Raw genomic sequence first — 13,632 nt, forward strand, 5'->3', positions numbered from 1 at the left:
CCAGTAGCATTACCATTATCCAGCATTCTTCTGGGACACTTTACCCTCTCCAAAACACCTTGCACCATAAATGGACCTTCTCACTGCTGGCTCTCTTTGTTTGCTCCAAGCTTTCCCATTTCCTCCCAGTTTGCTGCAGTCTGATGGATGCAAATGGGCACTTACTTAATTGGATCAGTTCCCAAGATGGAGATAAACGGGGCACTGCCTTTTTTTTTCCTCCCTCCCCAAGTTATTTTGAGTCATGCTCAATTCAGCAGTGAGTCGAGGGAACGTTAATGAGGAAGGGCAAGGAGAAGACACTACCGCTGCTGCTGGACTCATTCAAAAGTCCCCACTCCAGACTGGCCCTCGCTCCAAAACAATGAGGGAAGGAAGTTGTATAGGCCCCATGTGCGACATTCTCTCACTGCCAATTTAGCAACACGGTTCCTGCTTGTGATGCAACTCTGAAACCACCCAGTCATAAAGCACTTCACTGGCTGCTCTGGTTTTAGTAAATCCAGGTAGCTGCTCACTTTTTTTTTTTCATCGTACAAATTTGATGACAGGAACATAGAGGGAAAACAAATCAGTTTAGTTCATGTCTGTGCTTGCTGGTGTTTTACTTAACACCCCATTAATCCAGACATAGCAGATGATTACCAATGAAAAATATTTGGTGGTTTCTTTTGATTTCTGAGCCCCAACACTCCTCCCAAAAGGGGGGAAAAAAATCAAGTGGTGGCTACATGCCAGTGGGAGTGTGTTGGCTGCCGCACCCTGATTAACAGGGTGGTTTACAGCCAACTCCAATAGGTAATCTCATCAGAGAAGGGCTTTAAACAGATAAAGACCACCCCTAACTACCCCCACCTCTCTCACCAGCCTCTCTGACTGCATCCCTTCCCTCATGGGACCTCTCATCTAACGCACTAACTGAGCACCGCTAATACCTGGAGGAGGCTAACATGGCCAGCCACAAACAGGCTCAAATCTTCTATTGACCTCATTTTCAATAAAGGAGCCGTTTCCAGTCTGATGGATGATTCGTTGGTCTTGCGTGGAATGGCCATCTGGATGGAAGGATATGATCGCTGTAGTAGGTATGCGTCACCTGCCAGTAAGGATTCGGTGTAGAGACTAAAGAGTGCTAAAGCTGCAGCTTGTGTCAGTGCACTTCTCTTAATTTTGTGTGTTAAAAAAGAAAAAAAAACACAGGCCGGCTGAAGAAAAAAGAAAGGACAAGAAGAAAGAGGAGCTAATTGAATCTGACACCATATGGCCACTGTTGGTTCAGCTTTTTTTCAACTCAAGTCAAACATGAGGTTATTTTGATCCAATATGAAAAAATCCCTGGTTGCATCTGGAGACATAACAGCAGTTCATTCAGTTATCAAAAGCTTTGTACTTGGGGCCTCTTTGTTACAGAATAAAGAGAAGGAATCCAAAACAAATCTGTGAAAGAGCTCTGGCTGTAGTAAAAGCCCTTGTCCCACACAGCCTCCCTTTTCTTGTTTAGGGAGCTCGGACTGGGTTCACAGTAGCTGCACTTTAAGTATAGAAAGATCTGATTTATTAGCTTGTCAGGGGAAGCATTGTTCAAGAAAGCAATCAAAAAGCACTTACCTAGCTCCTCTAAAATTACTGCCTTTTTCACTGGCTAATTTGTGTAACTCCCATGGAGAGGCTGGCAAAGAGTTTGATGAGGCATATAATGATGATTAATGAATTTATTGCCCTGCTGCTCATCAAACGGTTGTAGTATATACTTCTCTCCCTTTCTTTCTGTGTTGTGCAGGCTTAAGAGCAACAGAGGGGCAGAGATAAGAGAAGTGTTGTCATCCTCCCGTCCACCTCCCTCTGGCTGTTAACCCGACTGACCTGATGGGCATGAGAATGTGGAGGGTCTTTCGGCAGAGTGGGAGCACAATGGATAGTTTAATAAAGGGTTTAACTGGAAACGCAAGTAAACCTGCTGCAAGGTGGGCATGCTCTCAACTTTCAGTCTCTGATCACTTTTGTGGGAAAAGCAAGGAGGTAACCAGATCTGCACAGCTTCTTCTGCCCTGCACCATCAACGACCAACAACAACCTCTCACAGCCCTCTGTGCACCGGCTCAAAAGAGAGCAAGAGAGGGGAACAAAAGAATTAAGCCGCAACAAAGTCCCAGACATGACTTGACAAAAATCCTAGAGTACACAATCAACATAATAACAAACAACCAAGCTGAAAAATGAATGCACCATTCCCTTCAAACAAGACCTGCTCTCATCACAAATGATGATTAATGACAGAGGGGTTTGTGTGTGTGGGTAAGCTTGTGAGGCGGTCACCATGGGGTCAAAAGCCCATCTACATATTTGCTAAATAAGCCCGCCCCACTCCAAATACTCTGCTCCCATAACTCTGAGGTCATGCATCTCTTTGCTCAACATTGTATAGGATGTTTACACTTGATTACACCCCATGCCGTCATATTCCCTGCTCTTTGGCCAACAGCGGTTGATTAAGTCTTTGCTTGTTCACTGTTGCTGGCAAGTAAAGAATGCATTGTTACAGCTCTACCCCCCTAAAAGCACCACTAACACACACACACAGACACAAACATCCCTACCCCCACCATCACCCTCTTTGAGATCAGCTCCCTGGATAGGCTGTTTCTGCATTCACTGATTCATTAGGTTGGTCCCTTAAATACATCAAAGAGCTCCTTCCCTCACACAATAAACCAATAAAAGCAATTAGAACCCCATATCTTCCAGGCAGTGCTGATCTCTGGGGTGTTAACGTTAGATAATGAAAGAGTTTGATGACATAAGTTTTCCAAGAAAGCTCACTCTCCGTCTCTTTCTAGTTGTGCATGTTATTACACTGATAGCGGGTCTCTCTGAACGTACGGTGCGAAATAGCACATGCCACAGTTTCCTCCTCACATAACATACATTTAATTACCCCTTCATCATAACCCTAGAATCTTAAGTTAAAATTAGAAGTCTTATAAAGTCTTAGCAGGCTTGGAGTGTAGTGCTGCTTTGGCTCTCACAGGCTGAGCATTAAATTCAACCAGTTTAAAGTTATTTAAATATTCATTGCCCCCCTTCCTGCTCGCTTCCTTTTTCCATATGATGGAGTGGATGAAGGTGTTTAGGTTGAGGCCGTTTCAGCTCCGATAACCTCTTCCATTGGCGGGATTGAAATGAAATGCGTTTGTCAGGAGGAAAAATTGAGATTCACACATTGCCTGATATTGCTTTCAACCCTTTTTCTCAAAACAAGAGACCGCAACCCAATCAGGGGCATCGGCATATGCAGATTGTGGTGATAAATTTTTCATGAGAATGTTTCATCTTAAAGGGATAAAAGGGAAGATGGGAAAAGTGGTTATTAAACAAAAGATGGAATCAACTGAGTGAAAAATGGCGGTAAAAATGGAGTTTCAAGTTGATGTTTTGCTTCACAACCCATTTCAGCTCTGACAAGCACACAGAGTGTAAATGATTGTTTCCACTCAGCAAACTCTATGCAGTACAGCTAAGATGCTCATTATACAGTTTGGCCATATTTGGAGTTTAACTCATTTTTGCTGTTTGTTTATCTCTCATATTGGAAACACATTGAATTGACAGTCAGCGGGTTCACATCCATAAATCACCAATAGGTTATAATCACACTGTCTGTGGCCTGTGGGGATGCAGGAATTTTAATGAATGATACTTCAGCTTTTATGCACAAAAGTTATCCTCTCCTCTGTTGAGAAAGATGCTCATGTAGATGACCTGGTTCAAACAGTAGCTTTCATATTATATTTTCTAGAGGTGTTAGATGGGAGGAGTGAACCCCTGGATGACTGGAAGCACATGGGGAAAAAGGAAAAATAATGAAACTTTTTTAACCAGTGCAAGCTGTATCACGTATGAAAAAGATATGTATTTAGGGTGTGTGGGTTTTATTTTAAGGCAGTTCAGTCAGAAGTCTTCCAGAGACCAGATGATTTTTCATATGAGGTCTGACACCTTATTCCGAGACCTGAAGACATCCTTATACACTAGTCCTATGGTCCTTGACCTGTTGACTTACTCACTAATGCCCCAACTTCATTAGCAGGTCACCAGCCGGCACTCACACTGTCATTAGTAAATACATGAGTATTGACACCTACATATAAAGTAAAAACCTTACACACATTATGCCATTGACTAAAGTCGTTTTACCCGAGAGGCTACTGAGAGTAGAGCTGATGAGAGGTTGGCCAGCAAATTACAAGTGTTCTACCTGAAGCAGTCGATAGCAAGTAAAACATGATTCATTATTAAAAGTGCATGGGTAAAAATGCTCAGTAAAAAGAGAGGGAAAGAGATATACGAGTCGGTGTAATCTGCGAACAGTTAGACAGCCCTATTTTGTGTGCATAATTGCTTTAATGTGAGCTATTAAGCCTAAGTGGATATGATTTTACTGTCTGCCCTACATTCAGTGTGATGGTTGCCATGATCAATACTTATGATTTGTAAGTCACCAGTCATCGATGGCACAGTGTGGCGGTAAAGAGCTCTGTCCTTGTTCTTGAGAATGTCAAAGGAAATGTGAACGCTTGAGGACAAAAGGATAAAGTCTGCAAACAAGGTAAAGTTTTGGACAAAAAGGGCTGATAGGTCTTGCTGTACCAGACATTTTTTTTTGGAAACTAAAGCCAAACTATGATTAAAAAAAATCCCATTTGTTGAATGACTTTATAGCAATATAAAAGGGTGTGAAGAAGCACTAAAAGCCAACATGGATAATAAAGTTTTGCTTTTGGAAACTTTAACATTAAATGTCATTGAAGGGTGTTGTAGAATGGTAGGGAAAAGGGGTTGCAGGTTAAAGCTTTGACCCAGGCTTGGCATCCAGCCTGTACACACTCTGAACATAAGGCCAGTTGGAAGTGAGGAAAACGGACTCGCAAACGAGCGCTTCAGATTAGACGTTGAGCCTGAGTGACTTAAACAAGAAAAGATAGCTCTTTGTATGGTGACAGATGGATAAGCGGAGCTATCTCAGGCTATAATCTTGGAATAGTTTGAGACACCTCGTGTTTTGGCAACAGAAGAACACGATATGTGATCTCCCGCTGAATGAATGAGCAATACTGTTTTGAGAGAGAGAGATCTGTTTGGATTCGTGTTGTGTCATGTTTTTACTGTAGGTGATCAGACATCAACATCTCTGCCAGGATCGCCCGAAAACCCAACAAAAATGTCACAGGAAGATAATCTGTAACACTAAAAGTCAGAAAAACAACAGGGTAATACCTGGATCACTTACACATATTTCAGGTCTGTATTTTATTGCTCCTGTCTGGCCATGATATATTTGCTACAGTTAATAATGTGTTGATGTGCACACACGGGTGTGTAAATACACTAAATACTGTTGAGGTTCTTGGGGAACCAGACCAATTAAGATGAGCTTGCTAGTGATCAATAAAGGACACATCAGTGAGGAAGAACTCTCAGCCTCATTAGCTTAGCTAACACTTATGTTTGTCAATCACACACTGGAGCTACACTCAAGCCCACTCAAGTGTACATGTCGAAATGCATATACATGTTCAACAACAATGCATGTTTTCTAATTAATATGCTCACTTTGAAACATGCTTGGGATAAGTGCAAATCAAAGTCCTTACTTACAAGTGGTGCTTAGGACACAAAAAAATCATTCAAGCCTCTCTGATCTTCCTGTCAGTCATTTATGTTGTCCAGTGAAGCAATATTCTTGTAACAGCTTGCCTTGTCTCAAATCTCACGCTTCCACTCAAGCTGACTGACCGCAGGCATTTCTTGACCAGTGGCTGGAGCAAAGTTTGACTGAGTTGCGTGTTCACTGTCCGTCTCAGTAGACGAGGCTGAATCGAAAGGAAGCAGGACCAGAGGCACTGAACACAACACAATGATCAAGTGCTTGTAGCATGAGGGGCCAGAGTACACAGGGCTATTAGATGTGAGTGATACGGTTGAAGTCACTCCTGTGAACTTTGCCGTGACTAGGCGCTTGGAGCTGTTTGGGGAAGTTGTTGTAAGGGGGACCACTTGAGTTGGGAGTGTGAGGGGGTGTACGGCAGAACAGTTGATTTTTCTCCATGCAGCCAAACAACCCTCCTCTTTGTCTTCAGTTCTAAGTGCTGCCATTCTTTCTTCAACGGAGCGCAGGCAACACGTGTTTGTGACCACACTCTCTCTTTCTCTCCCTCTCCTTCTCTCCTTCTCCACCAAACCCAGTTATTAACACAAACACTGGCTGACACTTGTTTGTGCTTTTAATTGTGTCTGGATGTTATGTCTCTTGTGAACACATACATTAGCATTTCTCTGGCACAGTATAATCACTGCTTCAACCACAACACCATGCAGACAGAGCAGAGGAAATTACCACATGCAATCTTGTTTGCTGCACAAGCACATTTGGCTTTTCTGGCTCCTGTATAGTCTGCCCCAGCCTCTAACTCTGTGTTGTGAGTAAGTGCTCTTTGTAGATGATATTTCATTTCAGCCTGGTGTGGTGATGGCAAAGTGAATCACAGAAATTATCCTTCCAGTGCTATTAGGGTGTGATGAAATAATGTGAAATATAGATTACAATGGGAAATCCTTTTCTTTCTTGTTGATGTAACACCACCCACAAAGAAAGATGTCTACTCTTTAGCATCCTCGGCATACTGTGAACAAAGCAGTGGTGTGCCAAGGATTACACTGTAAAATATGCATGTCCCACTGAAATATGTATATAGCAGTGTGTCATCAATGACATGGCTCCGACAAAGGCTACACCAAGTACACAGGAACGCATGTTCTCTGATTCTATTCCCTTGACTTTAATTGGTGTAGACACAAGAAAAGACTCATCCCGGGGAATAATTAAGCCTGACACAAATGTATTTGGTGTGCATCCCAACATGTTTTACTGAGCCACTCATTCACTTTATTTAAATTACTTCTAAAACGACAATAAAAAGCATGCAATAAAATGAGGCTTGGTGCGCCAGCCGCCATTGTTTTAGAATTAAACGCCCCAAATATCTTCAGGAAATAAGATTGTTTTCTTGCGGATGGGGGCCTAATCTACTCAGTCATGGTGGTTTGAAGGGGGAATGTTTTCAAGTTTTAACAGGGTTGGTTCCAGCTTTCCCACCACCGCACTGATCTAACTACGGAGAGGGGCTTCTTCTTTTCCTGCCTCAGCCACCAAAGGGAAAAGAGGTTACATGGATGGGCTGTAAATCACACCCTGGAACAGCCCAAGCAAACCAGTTTGAATTATTCGGACCTGTGAAGTGTCACTGATGATTAAATGATATTCATCATGACGAGCATTGTATCATCTGCAAAGAGTGAAACTTTGTCCTCTAAGTAGAGATTAAAGAGACAGCTTCTTTGGATTCATTACAAGAACTCAGCCCAAGGCTATAAAGCCAGCAGATAATCTCCTCATGAGTCAGACTCCCACAATCAACACAAAAGCATTTGAACCATAACAGTTTGACAACAGTCAAGTACAAGAGGGTGCAACTAAAGGGGATCTGCATTAGCTAGTTGCCTCTAGCAGCCTGGCCTTGGGTCTCAGGTGTCTGCCTCTCTAAAGGTATGTGTTACCAAAATAGTGAAGTTATGAGGGCCTCTTGTCGCAGGCCCTTCCCTCCTGTCTCGGCACAGTGACTCCAGTGTGAACAGGGAAGCCTGACCAATTTAGAGCAGTCTTGTTAGACTGAGTATTGCACAATGGAAACTGTCATGTGTCTTGTAATGTATAATTGAACTTGGAGCCATGTAGCTTGAGAAAATTCAGACAGGCTCGATTGGATTTCACTTGGAAAAGTCAACCACCTCTTTGCACACTGTTTGTTCAAAAGTTAGGCGACGGGAAACACTTCTCAGTCATTTTTCCCAAAAGGCTACATGTCCAGTGCAGTTGCAGCTGTCTCTTATGTCCCCAAAACCACAATCAACCCCCGCCCTCAAACCCCTACACTGTGTTCTCACAACCCACCCCACCCTTACTGGGACTGTTTTGTCCTCTGGAACTTACATTATGAGAAACGGATAAAAATAAAGCACGCTGTGAATTTATGGTTCCTTCAGAGTTAGCATTGAAAATATGAACTTTTCAGACATTCACTCTGAAACCAAAGTACAAAAACAGAGCAACCACAGCGTTTATACAGAGTCACCGCAACACAGAGGCCTATAGTTGCTGCACTCCCATTTACAGCTTCTTGGTATTAAAGCACACACTCTGAGCTTTCCTTACACACATACACACATCCACCCACAGCATGAGTACACATTCATACATGCGTATAAACATTTAAGCACATTCATGTGTCCATGAGGAACAAAAGCATTCAGCAACAGAGGGAAACACGCACATATCTGAAGAAAAACACACGCACACACATTTATACACATACGGACATAGTTATTATAATCCATTACGTCCTCTTGGAATTGTTGTATCTGTTTGTTGACTGTGCCAGCTTTAAAGGAGAGTCTGTATATATCTTATTCCTTCCCAGTGTAAACCTCTGCTACCCATTTAAACCTCAGACACTGATGACACATCCCTTTAAACATCCCTTTCTCTTCCATGGACACATGACTCAATGATAATGACAGTGTTTTATAGAGTCATAATAACAATCATCTTAACCTCCATTCTCAGGAGTTTATGTTCACATCCACCTTTATTTCTCTCAGCCTTTCCCTCTCTCTGCTTCTCACTGACAGCTGCTTTTCCTGGGAAAAGTGCTTCTTTTCTCAGACGATAATCTATTGCCGTCCCCCCATCGCTTACATGTAGCTACATGGTGAGTCAGTGCTGTAATTCCATCATTAGTTGGATAATGTGTGTGCTGTCTGTGTGTTAAAACTCTAAGTGCCAGCTTTGGTGTGACCCCGAGGCAGCCTGTGGGTTTGACTGATGCCAGTCTACCCACCAAGCGTCATTTGAGCTCTGTAATGGGTTTTGTCCAGCTCACTTTGGCTTCAGTTCTAAAGGCCTTCACAGTGTGTGTAGACTAAATGTTGCATCTCTGTCTTCAAGGCAAACCTTTTTTTACATATTTAGAACCCAAAATATATTTTTATAGGATTTTAATTAAATAGTTGGGGAGTATGTGGAAACTAATCATGGTCTAGCACGCCACCTTTTTCTTTCCCAGATGAACTTGTTGACCCTGCTGTGTGACCAAACTCTGACACAGGATTCACACCAATAAACTGTAACACCCAATCACCTCCAGCCACTTTATCGGCATTCAGCCGTTGTGGTGGGAGCATTCACTGCACCGCCTTCCAGAGACAGACACTTCTAAATCAAAAGTGGAATTACAGTAAAACATGGGTTGTATTACGCCAACACTTTAAGATACATCCAAAGACACAAAGCCAGATTGATAAAACATGTCTCAGCTCAGTCCCCACCTGTCTTTTTCCAATAACAAACCCACACAATTAACTTCTAAACTCTGCTATAAATCTTCCAGGACGCATGTTTAAAGAGTCCCTCCAGGCAGGCAGACATTTGCTTTTGATTGCAGCATGAAGAAGAAAGAAAGTTTGTGTCTGGGTTTCAGAAGAGTTTTTATAAGGTTTTTTTTTTCATTGTCTCATGTAAGACTTGGAGAAAATATCAAATCCTGTTTTTGTGTTGAGGTACACATTGGAATAAAACCACCTCAACCAAGTCTTTAAAAGGGGACTTGACACACACACACACACACACACACACACACACACACACACACACACACACACTGCATCTGCCCTCTCATTGCATGTGCACACATTCATACGCCTTTTTCAATCACAGATGAGCTTCAACCAGCCCATGACAAATCTCCACCTGTGTGTGGGATCAGTGTTGTTGCACATGTGGGAGCTCGCCCTGATCCCACAGCCCCTGCACTATCACCCACCACCTGAGGCTCTGCTTGACTGACTGACTGACTGACTGATGGGAGAATCTTGCCTGAAAAAAGCACGTGTGATTGATCACTGAGGCTCACCTGAGCACCTGAGGGGTCCTGGCATGCCAAGGACTGCGGGCCCAAAGAGGATGCACCTTTCCTGGGTTGTCCACCTGACTCCCCTGGGGGAAGATTCTCCAGCACGTGGCTCTGTGTGGTCATCACCTCTGCTACATGGATTTATGAAATCTTCCACTGACGGCATCATAGCAACCTAAACATACAGCACACCCCGAGGACAGGAAAATTAATTAGACACTAAATCATTTCTACCTGAAGACAAGCCTCATCTCTGTTGACCTTGAAAGGAGCCCTTTGACAAAGCAGGTCTTGGAAATAACCTTGGGGTATTATAGACACTAGTCTGAAAAAAAGAATTTTACCTCAATGAAAATAAATTAGGTCATATAACAGAGTACAAGGGGTGGCCAAATTGTGCAAAAGAAAATGACAATTAGCACAGAATCAATCCCTTTCTTTATGTTTTCTTTTCTACCCTCTCATTTTGTTGTTGCTTTATTTTAGGAGCATAATTAATGCTAGCAGACGAAGACATGAACTAGGAGATTCTTGGAAGAAGAAGGCAGACAAACCCCCATCTAGCTCATAGCTATGTCTGGATTGCCTTCTGCGCTGAGATAGGAGTCAACATGTTTAGCGACATCAAAAGAAAACCTGATACCTTAAGTATAAGAAGATTAACACTTGCAGTGATCTTGAGCTTAGGCTTCTCCAGGACTTTCAACAGACTATGCCAGAAGGGACAATTACTGATGAATTGGCACCAACATCTCGGAGTTATTTAACAAAATCTGGCACAGTGTATAAGCTCTCGTCCTTAAGACTTCCTTTCAAGTCTGGCCCCGGTATCAGAAGGCTAACAGATTGGGGAATGTGACGAGAGCCGACAGCAGGGGAATCTGCAGGGACACTGAAAAAGGGAGGTGGGAAAAAGAAGGAAAGCAAGCAAGAGGGAAAGAAAGAAAAACAAAGACGATGAAGAAGCAAACAAAGAAACAAAATCGTATCACTCAGTATGCATCTTATTTTCTGACACTGAGGCTGTGTCGTATCTCAGGGTGAATTTTTGTGGTGTGTCTAAGCTTACTGGTATGCCTGTGGGTTTTTTACTGTGTACCTCAGTGGACTCAATATGACAACTTCAGGAATGTGACATTGTGTAAAAGTCTGGAAACAAATGCTGACAGCCTAACAGGGAGCCACAGACGCATGTAAAAAGCACTCAGCCTCAGAAAGAAATAAAGAAAACACACTTTAGTGGTATAAAATTTAAATAGCACATTATTTCATCATTATTACCATTTAGAGTAATTTATAATGCTTAAATGTCATGCAAAGTACCACTCCCACACACAAAATCCAGCTACAGAACACCTGTAAGAGGTGTCACATTGCCACAAGCGCTCTGCTAATCCTTACCTTGAGCACCTCACACTCACCACAGGACTCTTCAGGGTTTATAAAGTACACTACTCTTTACACATATATCACTCCCCATTAATCCAAAGTACATACTGCATGCTTGTACCTACAACGATTTTGAACAGCAAATGTAATCTGCCTGTCAGAATGGATGCCAAAAGAGGACGCTGCATGGGGGAGTCACAGACAAGCTTCTCTGACGAGGACGTCTTCTTCCCGGGTTTAACTCTGCTTCACTCCACTCTAACCCACAAAATATTAGATTGTGGGCAACAACTTCAGACAAATTTCTCTAGGTCCAGTCCATTTTTTAGCTCTATGCTTATGCACATTGGGGTATAATAAGCATTAAAAGAGAATACAGTGATAACTGAGGGGCTTGAATCATGTGCCTTTTTCTTTGTAGGGCTTTTCTGCCTTTTTTTTTCATTTGATCAGGAATTAAATGAGTGACAGATATATTATTTTAATTTACTCAATGCTAAATTAAGCAAATGTTTTTTTTTGCTTTGTTTTTTAAGTCATTTTTGGGGGCTTTTTTTAATGTCTTTAATTGGAGAGGATAGGCCCGAGGATAGAGACAGAAACAGGGTGAGATTGGGGAATGACTTATAGGAAACAGGCGTAAGGCCGGACTCAAACCCGGGCCACCCGCTCAAGAGCGAACCTCGTTGGGTGCGACCTAGACTGTTAGGCCATTTGTGCCCCATGTTTTATAACTTTTAACAACTTTCTTGGAAGCTGGTTTGGATTTGTTTTTACACAAAATCACTTCAAATTTAAAAAAAAAAAAAAAAAAAACTGGGTTGGCTCTCAGTTGCCAGTTTGCTCACTATGGGACATGACTGGCTTCAAGTCAAATAAAGTTGATGGAACTGTTCAGACCATAACAGTTTGAGGGCAGAAATCAGTTATGGTATAAACAGTTATGGTCTTAACATTTTTATCAACTGTTTGAGGGCAGAGATCAGAAAAAAAAGTTAACAGCTGATGTCACAAAAGATGTGTTAAACAAAATTCTGACCCACTTATTAAGAATGTACCTAAAGAAGAAGGGTTAACTACCTGATACCTTGACAATTAAAGCTTTATTCAGGCATTTATCCTTAGGCAGTAGATGGTTAACTGAAAACACTTGGTTTACTTCCAGTTGTTCACATTAGTTGCACACTCCAAACCCCCAACCTGACGAGATCATACGGAGCTATGATGTTTGAACTATCCTATTTAACTTGTATCCACCCACTGTAGCTCATCATCTTTAATAGACCTGAATAAATGCCAGGGCACGTTCCATTTTGCAAAACTCCCACGCCACATTTCTTAAGAAAGCTGTGAGTGATCTGACGCAGAACTTCGAGACATGGTAAAGATAACAGGTGACAAGACAAGAAGCGCCAGCTCGTTGTTGGATCTGGAAGCTGCCTTGGGATACTGTGACAGACGTTGGATTGTGACACGTCTCTATGGTGGATGGGGAGGAGCAGGAAAAGTGAGTGATTTGGCGTTGTTTTGGAGAAATTCCCTCCAGTCATAGTGCTCTCTCATTCCCAAACCCTCTCTGGAGTGGCTTTGACAGATAGACAGAGGAGACGTGACCTGAAACAAGCAGCTGTTTGATCATCTCCATATCGCTTTCATTCTGTCACTAAGATCTTTGTGAAATCAAATAATATTAAGAAAGATTTCAGTATTATTAAAGTGAAAATACGCTCACTGGTGCCGATGCATTATACATCAATAACACTGACAAAACCTATTTTGTAAGTAAACTGATGAGCCGAGGGAAGAAAGAGAAATTGTGATAAGTCTCAAGAAGGGTAAAATATAGGCCATAGAAAGACTTGGCAGATGTCTGTATGTGTGACTGTGTGTCTGTGTGTGTGTGAGTGAGTGTGTGCCGTTGTACTGACTGGGGGAGTGAAAGGTTTGAGTAGATCCTGAAGTGACAAGAGGAGAGAAAATTTTAATTTCTAATTCTGTCCGGCCTCAAAGTTAACCACAAGAGGTTGAGACCCGTGTTTCTGTGTGTATGTGGGTGTGTGTGTCAGTGTGGTTGTGAGTGTATGTGCAGAAAGAATGTAAGATATTATTCGATTTAAGTTCCATGGAGCAAGACTACATTGTATGTTTATATAAGAAATCAATATGTAAAAAAATGTTGATTTCTTCACAGAGGGTGTGGTTTAGCTATCTACAGAAA

At 42.2% G+C, this 13,632-nt stretch overlaps 1 long non-coding RNA gene across 3 annotated transcripts in view; it reads right to left on the minus strand.

The window, feature by feature from the left end:
- LOC141788048 (uncharacterized) overlaps window positions 1-13,632 on the minus strand; it is a 129,662-nt gene that overhangs the window by 20,559 nt on the left and 95,471 nt on the right. For all 3 annotated transcript variants that reach the window (XR_012598102.1, XR_012598103.1, XR_012598101.1), the window contains exon 3: window positions 10,026-10,200. This is a non-coding gene — a long non-coding RNA (uncharacterized LOC141788048). The remainder of the gene's footprint in view (window positions 1-10,025; window positions 10,201-13,632) is intronic.

Source organism: Halichoeres trimaculatus, unplaced genomic scaffold (genome assembly GCF_033239565.1).
Source record: "Halichoeres trimaculatus isolate MK-OKI-2021-1 unplaced genomic scaffold, fHalTri1.1 fHalTri1_scaffold_3, whole genome shotgun sequence".
Taxonomy (NCBI): Eukaryota; Metazoa; Chordata; class Actinopteri; order Labriformes; family Labridae; genus Halichoeres; species Halichoeres trimaculatus.